Genomic DNA, 13142 nt, shown 5'->3' on the forward strand with positions numbered 1-13142 from the left:
AAAAACTTGTTGCATCATTCCCAAGAGGACTCATGGCTGTGTGAGCTCAAAAGGGTGCTACTACTCAATACTGAGCAAAGGGTCTAAATACTTATGAACATGTGATATTTCAGTTTTTGTAAATAAATTTGCAGAAATTTCTACATTTCTATTTATTTTTCAGTCAAGATGGGGTGCAGAGAGTGAAAATTTTAAAGGGGTATGAATACTTTCCGTACCCACTGTATTTACTGTCTAATTCCACAACTACCTCTAGAGGGAGCCTACTGGATACAATAATAAGAGGTAAATGTGTAAATCTAATCTCCCCCTAGCAGTGGATAGAGGCTGTTATGAAATTAATTAGCATGGAAGTATGAAATAATTTGACTTTCAAAAGATGTCGCTCTCCAGCACTCCAGATGTATCACAAATATAATTAGAGCTATTGATCTGTCTTTGATAAGTTGCAACACTATATAGAAATGTGATGAGTTCACACCCTTTACTCTACATTCACACATTGCATATTTGTTGCAAATCACAAAACAATATAAGTGAATGATATAGAAGCAGCCTTACTGCAACCTGTCTGCACAGGAGTGTAGGGGCATGCAGATAAGTATCAGTAATCAGCCATTCTCTAGTGCTCTCCCACACGTGGCCCATCATCGCCTCCTCATACAGTCAGTCCTCACTACCAGCATTGTACCATGATTTGCTGCCTCATTATAAAGCACATGATACAGTGTCAGGCTTAGCTTTAATGTCAGGCTTTACAAGGCGGCAGCACCCAATGAGGCTCTGATTTGCAGGCTCAATTGCATGGGAATTGGTTGAGGCTGCCAGTGGGAAAAGAATAGCAAGCCACATTAGCATCGCCCTCTCCCAGGGAGCTGCAGCTGCTGCTGCTCCTCCTCCAGCATTCAGTGGACTACTGCACAGACTTCTCCATACAACCCTGATACATTGCTCTGCAATCACAGCAGCCGAGGCCAGTAACAGAGGAAGCTGCGTCCATCCCACCCTGCTCAGCCCCACTCATTCCACGCAGGATTAGCCAGGCATTAGCTCCACTGCTGCTTTCCATTGGTGTCCGGCAGGTAAGCCCTGGTGTAATATCCCAGTGTACAGCCGGGGGCTGTGGTTGTGTCCCAGCAGCTCTGCTTACAAGGCAGGCAAAGATTTCAGCACCTGTCGCTGTCCACACTGCTGCCTCACAGATCCTGCACAATGAAGCCCAGCTCTGCCAACTCTGCATGCACTCAGACACCAATAATTGCTGTAGTATATAAAGGATATATATATATATATACCGTATATATATACTGTGCCTGTGACTAACAGGCTGCTGCACTGGACTGCTCTAACTGCTGCCACTACTCCTGCTAATAATGCCTTGTATTGTAAGCACAGCAGGGCCAGCAGCATGTATGTCTGCAGTATATATACACACACACATACATATTACACACACACGCACACATATATGTATATACACATGTTATAGATGTACACACATATATGTGTATGTGTGTGAGTGTGTGTGTATAAATATATATATATATCTCTATAAATGTGTGTGTATGTATATGTATGTATAATTATATTGCCCACTTATATGTATATACACACTACACACACATATATTGTATACACACATTTTATACATCTGTGTGTATGTACAGTATATGTTTGTGTATATATGTATATATGCATGTAGAATAATATGTGTGTATATGTACATATCTATGTATATACACATATTACACACACCACTTTTATGTATATACACATTTTGCAGATTTTATGTGTATGTAGAGTATATATGTGTGCATATGTGGGTATATGTATATATATACATATATGATTATATGTGTGTGTACAAATATATATACATATATTATGCACATATATATGTATGTGTCTATCTATATTTATATGCACAGTATAAACCCATATGTGTGTGTGTATATATACAGTATGTGTATGCATATATAGATACACACACATATACAGTATGTATACATACACATACATTCATATGCACATACACATTTTTATACACATACATATATATGTACGTAACTATGTATTAGATGGATGAACTGATAATAACTGTTGTTCACCAACCTATAACAAGAATAGTTGCTTGGCACTGATGATATGTGCTCTGCAGCACAAAAGCCACATCATTTGTTACAGAACCTTATTTGCAGCTTGTGTCTTTTTGTGTATGAATTACATGGCCATAGCCGCCACCATGTTATTCCGATAAGAAGTATTTGTCACAGGCAATGAAGCATTTTAATTTTACTGCAGGAGAGGAGTACTTCATTCTAAACACGCTCCACAGTGCAATTATCACAGAACTTGTGACATTGTTGGGTTACCATGCTGAAGGCATCATTACTCTGTAGGATTTTTGTCCGGTGGCACAAATTGTGTAATGTCAAGCATTAAGCACTTGACCCAAAGAGATTGTATTGCTATAAATAAGGAAGAAACACATCTGTAACTGTAATGCCAAGCATGCCACAAAAGTTGCTGGTCCTATAAGTGTCTCAATCATCTTAACTGTTCAGTACTAGCTGTTGTGCCTTAGGATCATATGTGTTCTACAAACAGATATTTGCTTAGAAATTCATGTATTTGCTGTTGCTGAGATGTATGTACTGTGTACGAATGTCTATCAGTGTATCTATCTTTATACTGTATATGCTGCAGCCTAACATCAGGCATACACAGAATCTGTACCAATTTATGTGTCTGTCTATGGAACCACAAGTCACACAAGTTAAAGATTTTCTCCCACTGTTTTATAACTGGAAGCCACAGCCTGGTCATCGCATTTGGAACCCTCAATGAGAGTATCACACATTCATTGTCATAAATACTAAATATATTTTCTTGCAGTATTTCAAAAAAACGTGTATTTTCAAAAAAAGCAGAGAGCAGAGGGCACCGCTAGAAATACAAAGGTATTGGGGCTCACCATGGGCTTGAAAAGTTACCTACTGACCAAAAGAAAAGAAGATCATGCCCACACAAATGGGAGCTACCCAACATATATAAAACATGTGACTTTATTGATACAAAAATGCAAAAAGCATATAAAAAAACACTTCACACAAAAGACAAGATTGTTATATATGCTTATCAATAAAGTCACATCTTTCATATATGTTGGGTAGCTCCCATTTGTGTGGGCATGGTCTTCTTTTCTTTTGGTCAGTGTTTCACAAACATGTAACGCAACTACAACCACAATACTGGACAATTATTAGGAGGCTTTAGGAAGTTGACTTTGAGCAGATACCAGCTCTAAACAGAGTGTGGCACTGGAGATCCCTGGTGGAGATCTCAGCAACTGAAGCCGAGGTTATTAGAAGTAGCCAGCAGCGGTCTGGAGTTTGTCGGCCAGTTCTGGAAGATTTAATTACTGATGAGGGATCTTTTTTAATATCTCATGTCAGGTCAAAACACCTAACACTGGGCCCTCCTCTATCAACCCAGACACTGAGATATCATGTGCAAGCTCACTGAGACAATGATGCACACATTGTTAAGAATGTCAGCATTCTAACCAGCTTATGTCTATGATACTGTGGGTCCTATCTACAGTATCTATCTATCTATCTATCTATCTATCTATCTATCTATCTATCCCACATCTATCTATCTATCTATCTATCTATCTATCTTTCTATCTATCTATCTATCTATCTATCTATCTATCTATCTATCTATCTATCTATCTATCTATCTATCCCACATCTATCTATCTATCTATCTATCTATCTATCTATCCCATATCTATCTATCTATCTATCTATCTATCTATCTATCTATCTATCTATCTATCTATCCCATATCTATCTATCTATCTATCTATCTATCTATCTATCTATCTATCTATCTATCCCACATCTACCTATCTATCTATCTATCTATCTATCACACATCTATCTATCTATCTATCTATCTATCTATCTATCTATCCCACATCTATCTATCTATCTATCTATCTATCTATCTATCTATCCCACATCTATCTATCTATCTATCCCATATCTATCTATCTATCTATCTATCTATCTTTCTATCTATCTATCTATCTATCTATCTATTTATCTATCTATCCCATATCTATCTATCTATCTATCCCATATCTATCTATCTATCTATCTATCAAGATTCAAAGAAGCTTTATTGGCAGGACCAAATACACATCAGTTTTGCCAAAGCAAGTGTATAGAGGCAATAGGGATAGGGACTGAGGGGATGTTGGGTAGGAGCTGTGGGGGGAGGTGGATGGGGCAGATCCAGGGTGGGGGCTATAGTCCATGGCATAGGAGAGGTGGATGGGGCAGATCCAGGTTGGGGGCTATAGTCCATGGCATAGGGGAGATGGATGGGGCAGATCCAGGGTGGGGGCTATAGTCCATGGCATAGGGGAGGTGGATGGGGCAGGTCCAGGTTGGGGGCTATAGTCCATGGCATCATAGTTCTCTTTCTCGTAGTCTATGACATTCGCTCACATACCGCGCTGCTATCTCCACCGCTCTCTCTTCTTCTCCCAGCAAGATATAGGTTTTCTCTTCCTCCTTCATGGTGATGAAGTCTGGGAAGAGATGTGAGAGTCTCCTGAAGTGAGTGTCCCTCACTGCTGAGTATTTGGAGCAGTGTAGCAGGAAGTGGGTTTCGTCCTCTATGGCCTCCTGATCACAGTGTTGGCACAGTCTTTCCTCCCTGGGCTTGTAGCTCTGCCTGTGTCGGCCACATTCGATGGCCAGACTGTGGGCACTGAGTCTATATCGGCTCAGAATCTTGCGATCTCTGGGGTCCGGAAGTTTCTCCAGATATGGGGCCAGTCTGTAGTCTCTCTGTAGGCTCCGGTACATGGTCAGTTTCTGTGAGCTGTTGATATCATTCTTCCAGTCACTGACATACCTCTCCTGGCCTTCGTCTGCCATCTTCCTAATTCCGGCTTTTGTCAGGTTGTTGTGATTGGTGTTCTGCTCCGGTTGGGTTTGGCTGGGCTGTTCCGGGGGTTCTGGTTTTTCTGTTTCACCTTCATGTATCAGGGCTTTATGGTGATGGGAGCTTGGATTGCTCCTATGCAGGTGAGCCCGGAATGACAGCGCCCTCTTTAGAACTGTTAGGTGTAGAGGGAATCTGCCCAGCTCGGCCCGACAAGCACTGTTGGAGGTGCTCCGATGGACCTGGAGAAGGTGCTTGCAGAATTCCAGGTGGAATATTTCTGTTGGACTGGAGTCCCACTTTGACCAGTCTGGGTAGGTGTGAGGACCCCAGACTTCGCTGCCATACAGGAGGATTGGGGCGATGATGGAGTCGAAGATTTTTAGCCAGACCCTCACTGGTGGCTTCAGATGGTAGAGTGTCCTTCGGATGGCATAGAAGGTTTTGCAGGCCTTGTCTTTCAGGGTCTCTATGGCTTGTTTGAAGTTCCCTGACCGGTGAATATCTAGGCCCAGGTAGGTATATTTGTCCGTTCCTGTGAGGTCGCAGTTGTTGAGGATAAATGATGGGTGTTGGTCTGATCTTCTCTTTCTCCTCTGGAACACCATGGTGTTGGTTTTCTTTAGGTTGACCGGTAGGGCCCAGGTGGAGCTGAATTTCTCTAGGATTTTCAGGTTGTCCTGGAGGCCTTTCTCGGTTGGTGACAGCAGCAGCAGGTCATCTGCATACAGCAGGAATTTCACCTGGGCGTCGTGGAGGGTGAGACCTGGTGCTGAGGAGGATTCCAGGGCGGTAGCCAGCTCGTTGATGTAGATGTTGAAGAGCGTTGGGCTTAGGCTGCAGCCTTGTCTTACTCCGCGGCTCTGCTGGAAAAAAGCCGTTCTTTTGCCGCTCACACTCTCGCTGCAGCTGTTCTCGGTGTAGGAGCTTTTGATGACATCGTAGGTCTTTCCTCCTATTCCACTCTCCAGCAGTTTCAGGAATAAGCCCGGGTGCCACACTGAATCAAAAGCCTTTTTAAAGTCCACAAAGCAGGCGTATATCTTCCCATTCTTTGTATTGTAGACGTGTCTCTGAATGAGGCTGTGCAGAGTATAGATGTGGTCAGTGGTGCGGTGGTTCGGCATGAACCCTGCTTGGCTCTTGTTGAGGACGTTGTGCTCGGTGAGGAAGGTGAGGATCCTCTTGTTCAGGATACTGTTGAACAGTTTTCCCAGGTTGCTGCTGACGCATATGCCTCTGTAGTTAGCTGGGTCATACCTGTCCCCACTCTTGTGGATGGGTGTGATGAGGCCTTGGTTCCAGGTACGAGGGAAGTAGCCGGCACTCAGTACAATATTGAAGAGTTTAACCATTGCAGCCTGTATTTCTGGTGGGCTGTACTTCAGCATTTCTGGTAGGATTCCATCTAGGCCACCGGCTTTTCTACATCTTATGGAGGAGAGTCTCTCGGTTACTTCCTGTAGTGTTATAGGTGTATCCACCGGGTTTTGGAAGTTTTTGATTTTTTCCTCCATTGCTTTTAGTTTCGCCATTATGTTTTCCTGTTCTTGGCTTAGTCCTTCCTTTGGAAGGACTTCCTCTATCTATCCCACATCTATCTATCTATCTATCTATCTATCTATCTATCTATCTATCTATCACACATCTATCTATCTATCTATCTATCTATCTATCTATCTATCTATCTATCTATCTATCTATCCCACATCTATCTATCTATCTATCTATCTATCTATCTATCTATCTATCTATCTATCTTTCTATCTATCTATCTATCTATCTATCTATCCCACATCTATCTATCTATCTATCTATCTATCTATCTATCTATCTATCTATCTATCTATCTATCTATCTATCCCATATCTATCTATCTATCTATCCCATATCTATCTATCTATCTATCTATCCCACATCTATCTATCTATCTATCTATCTATCTATCTATCTATCTATCTATCTATCTATCCCACATCTATCTATCTATCTATCTATCTATCTATCTATCTATCTATCTATCTATCTATCTATCTATCCCATATCTATCTATCTATCTATCTTTCTATCTATCTATCTATCCCACATCTATCTATCTATCTATCCCACATCTATCTATCTATCTATCTATCTATCTATCTATCTATCTATCTATCTATCTATCCCATATCTATCTATCTATCTATCCCACATCTATCTATCTATCTATCTATCTATCTATCTATCTATCTATCTATCTATCTATCTATCTATCTATCTATCCCACATCTATCTATCTATCTGTCCCATATCTATCTATCTATCTATTTATCTATCTGTCCCATATCTATCTATCTATCTATCTATCTATCTATCCATCGAGCTATCTATCTATCTACAGGTGCATCTCACAAAACTAGAATATCATAAAAAAATTAATTTATTTCAGTTCCGCAATACAAAAAGTGAATATTATATATTAGATAGAGTCATTACAAACAGAGTGATCTATTGCAAGTGTTTATTTCTGTTAATGTTGATGATTATGGCTTACAGCCAATGAAAACCCAAAAGTCATTATCTCAGTAAATTAGAATACTTTATAACACGAGCTTGAAAAATGATTTTAAAATCCGAACTGTTGGCCTACCGAAATTTAAATTCAGTAAATGCGCTCAATACTTGATATCTATCTATCTATCTACCTATCTATCTATCTATCTATCTATCTATCTATCTATCTATCTATCTATCTATCTATCTATCTATCTATCTACCCCATATCTATCTATCCCATATCTATCTATCTATCTATCTATCTATCTATCTATCTATCTATCTATCTATCTATCTATCTATCTACCCCATATCTATCTATCTACCCCATATCTATCTATCTATCTATCTATCTATCTATCTATCTATCTATCTATCTATCTATCTATCTATCTATCTATCTACCTATCTATCATCTTGTATGTACTATCAACCCATCACTGTCAATGTCATGATCCTCTTAACAGCTTGCTCTCACTTGAAATTTCTTTTTCACGTTTTGTTAGGAAGCTTCTAGTTTTTTCGTCATTTGAGCTTTTAGCTTTTTCTCTTTTCAGTTGTGCTGACGATAGGACACTGACCCAAGGTCACACATTGCAGGTCGTAGGGAAATTGTATCTAGAGATGACTGGTGCAGATAGTGAATTTTATTTGTAAAGCTTAATAATGATTTGAATTAGGCTATTTCCATTGTCTATAGTCTGGAAATGGTGATCTACATGGTTAGAAAAGCAAGTAATGTACAATGTTGTGTGGCCACATTGAACAACACATGCATGCACGGTGTATTTTGTATTTATGTATATTACTTAGTGTTGAGCGATACCTTACGATATTTGAAAGTATCGGTATCGGATGGTATCGGCCGATACCGGCAAAATATCGGATCTCGCCGATGACGATACTCGATACCAATACAAGTCAATGGGACACAAATATCGGAATGTATCCTCGATGGTTCCCAGGGTCTGAAGGAGAGGAAACTCTCCTTCAGACCCTGGGATCCATATTCATGTAAAAAATGAATAATAAAAATAAAAAATATGGCTATACTCACCCCTGGCTGTCACCGCTGCAAGCGTCCGCCTCCATTCCTGAGAATTGCAGAGAGTGAAGGACCTTCGATGATGTCGCGGTCAGGTGACCGGTCACGTGATCGCTCACCTGACCGCGACGTCATCGAAGGTCCTTCACTCACTACATTCTCAGGAATGGAGGCGGACGCTTGCAGCGGTGACAGCCAGGGTTCTTTGGAGGGGTGAGTATAGCCATATTTTTTTTTTTTATTATTTATTTTTTTACATTAATATGGATCCCGGGGCCTGAAGAGAGTTTCCTCTCCTTCAGACCCTGGGAACCATACGCACCGCACACTCCGATACCGTTTTCCGATATCACAAAAATATCGGAACTCGGTATCGGAATTCCGATACAGCAAGTATCAGCCGATACCCGATACTTGCAGTATCGGAATGCTCAACACTATATTAGAAAACTATTAGAAACCCTAAAATTTAGATGAAATGATAAAAAACTCTTTTCCTTAAGTTATTTGTGTTCTACATTTTCTAATGTACAAATTACACTGGTAAGTAAATAGTAGAGATCATTTTATACTTAACCTGTGTTAAACTAAATTAATATGAAATGGTGTTTATATGATATTAACATGTCAACATGTTCAAGAGCCATTTTGAGAGAATGATTTGTCATCTGGCTACAGTATGTGCTTAAGGGGAATCTGCCAGCAGGTTTTTGTTAAATCATCTGAGAGCAGCATAATGTAGCAAAAGAGACCCTGATTCCAGCAATGTATCACTTAGTTTTCTGGGTGCAGCCTTTGTGACACAATCAGAGTTTTTTGATGTGGCTCAAAAGGCTAACTCTGCCGCAGCTTTCTATGTACATTGTCTATTAACAGTGAGCTGCTAATCAGAGGAAGAGGTGGATTAGGACCAGAGCTCACATGCTGCTGTAGTCCAGGCAGTGATAATCTCCTGATCATATAACCTTCATTGTATGGAAACAACAGCACACAGTCTAATAAGTGACACATCTCTGAAATCTGTGTCTCAGCTGCTACATTATGGTGTCCTCAGATTACATGCTGACATATCCCTTATAAAACCTTATAAAAAAATTTCCGTATCTTGCGCATGCATATTCTCCAAAGCCAATTCATTGGAACAATAAAGGAAACTGATGTGTTCAAAAGAAATCTCCCGAAATAGGCAAAAAATGTGAATGCTTAGTTGTATTCAATGGCTTCTATTTGTATTAGTTTTTTTTTTGTTTCAGTAATTTGCTCAAACTATTAAATTAAACCGCAGAAATAGTGTTAAAGAATGCATAGATTTAGGAGTTGGCAAAAATGGTACAATTTGTGCCAAAGTTCCACGAGTGACATGCATAATTATAAATGTGGTACTCACTAGATATGTTAAGCACACTACTAGCTAAACTCATCTTAGCCCATTCTTTAGACAAATGTTGTGGACGATCAGTAAAAAAGTGTCAACGATGCATAATAAAAATTGTGCAAACCATTCTGTTTCTATTTTTGATGTTTTTTTGCCACATTATTATTCCGCATTTTTTACACATTTGCCACGTTTCCTCTGAAATGTAAAGGGAGCGTAATGTGTTAGACTAGGTTGGATAGACCAGTCTTTTCGTATTTACCGTACGTTTTCACAGCTTTCATAATTCTAATGATCTGATAATTTGTAGCGCATGTGTGTAAGAAGTGTGCAGGGAAAAGGCAAGATAATATATCATCCATCATATACAGTGTTTGGTGCACAGAGACTCACGGAGAGAACAGAGGGAGTTTTATGTTCAGAATTGCTTTAGTGCTGCCAGTATAATATGCAGGGACATGCCCGTCCATCAGATCTGTGATGTTAGTGTGTCTGTAATGAAAGACTAGTTGATATGTGACTGTTTTTTACCAATGTCGTTCCCAATACCATTACTAAATGATTCAATGCAATTTCTGCTACTCACTTTAATGATGGTGGACAAACAGGTTCTCTTCAATATATAGTTCTATAGGTGTGAAAGAAGGCAAGATAAATTATACAAAAAATATATATATTTTTTTAAACTCACTAATGCCCAATTGTAAGAATAGAGCTATCTATGTTATTGGCTCCAATGTAGGAATTTAATTCTGCACTGTATAACTTACAAATCCCTACTGATTTAAAGCAGACCCTCATATTCTCATCGTTTCGTCTTTTGCTTATTTGTGTAATTTCAAATGTAATCTATGGTTTAATAGGGGATATTTCATAGTTGCATCACTTTAAAGAAAAGGCCAAATAAAATAACTCTAAGAAACAGGAATAAGTAACTCTATATCTAAGTTTTCCGGAGTTGTACAGTCCCCAAGGCCCCACTTGTCTGCCTAAGGTAAGACCGAAAATGTCATCTTAAATTGTCGGCAGATCTTTTCGGTGTTACCGGCGAGTACATAAATTGTCCCTCATGTACAGAAACTGGGAAATTACTGCATAGAGCTGCAGTGTGTTACTGAACAATGTAACTTCGTAACCTTGGCTTTACTGGTTTTAAAGCAAGAGCTGACAATAAAAGAGAACATTTCTGTAAGTGGATATTGTAAATGAAGTATGATCGTCTAGTTTTCCTTTTATAAAATCAGTACAGTACAGAAGTAAATGCGAATGCAAGAAACCTTTGTAATGATATTATTGGGGAAAAGTAACATCTGCCTCAATGTCCATGAGTCTATATTTTTCTTTAACCCATTTAGCTCTTTGTAAATGCTTCAGATCCTATGCAGCCCCCCTAAAAAGTTGAGAACAAGGCCTCATGGTCACTGCTGTACATGTGTTCCACAATTTATGGATAGTCAATACAGTGCCAATAGTTTTCCATGGGCCTCTGTGGTATCATCGTTCAGAAGCTGTTTTTCTTATGGATTGCATGAGTAAAAGTCATACAAGCTGTATAAACAGGGAGTATTCTTCTCAAGAAGTATTGTCTCGGTTCATAAAATGACACACATACTGCATATGTTTTAGTGGGAATGAGGCTTAATAAGAAGTACACGGGGAAAGCAGGAGATGTGGATGAAGCGTTGGTTTGATTCAGTGAAGAGACTGTATGGGTGGACTTCTGGTTGACTGAGTGTGTTGGGGAGAGGAGTAATTTTACACTTAGCAATCATGGCTTGAAAAAAGGGCAGTTTCAGAATACATGTAAAAAGACCCCCAAACGCTTTAGCAGATAAATCTACTATACACATACAGTTATCTAATGAATGATAGTAAATTACAGATTCTCCTAAAGGCACAGTAAAGGTACCGTCACATTAAGCGACGCTGCAGCGATATAGGCAACGATGCCGATTGCTGCAGCGTCGCTGTTTCGTCGCTGTGTGGTTGCTGGAGAGGTGTCACACAGACAGCTCTCCAGCGACCAACGATGCCGAAGTCCCCTGGTAACCAAAGTAAACATCGGGTTACTAAGCGCAGGGCCGCGCTTAGTAACCCGATGTTTACCCTGGTTACCATTGTAAATGTAAAAAAAAAAACCACTACATACTTACATTCCGGTGTCTTTCCCCCCGACCTCAGCTTCCCTGCACTGTCTCAGCGCCGGCCGGCCGTAAAGCAGAGCGGTGACGTCACCGCTGTGCTTTACGGCCGGCCGGCGCTCACAGTCAGTGCGGGAAGCTGACGGCGAGGGGACAGACACCGGAATGTAAGTATGTAGTGTTTGTTTTTTTTACATTTACAATGGTTACCAGGGTAAACATCGGGTTACTAAGCGCGGCCCTGCGCTTAGTAACCCGATGTTTACCCTGGTTACCAGTGAAGACATCGCTGAATCGGCATCACACACGCCGATTCAGCGATGTCTGTGGGAGATCCAGCGACGGAATAAAGTTCTGGACTTTCTGCTCTGACCAACGATGTCACAGCAGGATCCAGATCGCTGCTGCGTGTCAAACAAAACGATATCGCTAGCCAGGACGCTGCAACGTCACGGATCACTAACGATATCGTTGTTAAGTCGCTCAGTGTGAAGGTACCTTAAGACTGTTAGGTTAGTGGTTGGATGGTCTCCTAACCGGAACACCTCTAGTTACATGTACAGATTCCTCATGTAGGTGGTTTAGTTAGAAAATCAATCACATTGTGGCTGTCAGTGTGAAGATGGATGGTAAATACATAGATATTATATTTGTTGTTCTTCTAGGACTTGCGGTAAGGTGCTGTGATATTATATTAAACACAGTCTGTTCAAAACGTTAATATAGCACCATAATCAGTAATTAGGGGTTTCTTTGTTGGGATTGCGGTATCTATGTAAACACCGGATTGTATAATATATTCTATTCTCACAGTATTGTGCGTCTTAAAAAAATAAATATCTCAGTGTTCTGGAATATATACAATTCCTGGACGTTGTGTTTTACTATTAGCTTTCTAACCAACTTTGAGGCTCTGTGCACACGTTGCTATTTTTTGCGGTTTTTCCCGATAAAAATGCTATAAAACCGCAAAAAAAACCGTACATTTTGTAAATTATTTACTAACATTAAGTGTTAAACTGGTTTTCAGATAAAGATATCTTCCTCTGTAGGGGTTTTCTAGATTAGAGCTTATCTAAACAGG

The 13142-nt window shown here is 39.9% G+C and overlaps 1 protein-coding gene across 4 annotated transcripts in view; it reads left to right on the forward strand.

Moving 5' to 3' along the window:
• Window positions 1–807: 807 nt before the first annotated feature.
• Window positions 808–13142, forward strand: part of DLGAP1 (DLG associated protein 1) — a 937306-nt gene continuing 924971 nt past the window's right edge. For 3 of the 4 annotated variants that reach the window (XM_069731137.1, XM_069731138.1, XM_069731139.1), the window contains exon 1: window positions 908–1082. The gene's annotated coding sequence lies outside the window, so the exon portion shown is untranslated. Of the gene's footprint in view, window positions 1083–13142 lie in introns of all 4 variants that reach the window. The other variant, XM_069731141.1, reaches the window with a different exon arrangement.

Source organism: Ranitomeya imitator, chromosome 6, assembly GCF_032444005.1.
Source record: "Ranitomeya imitator isolate aRanImi1 chromosome 6, aRanImi1.pri, whole genome shotgun sequence".
Taxonomy (NCBI): domain Eukaryota; kingdom Metazoa; phylum Chordata; class Amphibia; order Anura; family Dendrobatidae; genus Ranitomeya; species Ranitomeya imitator.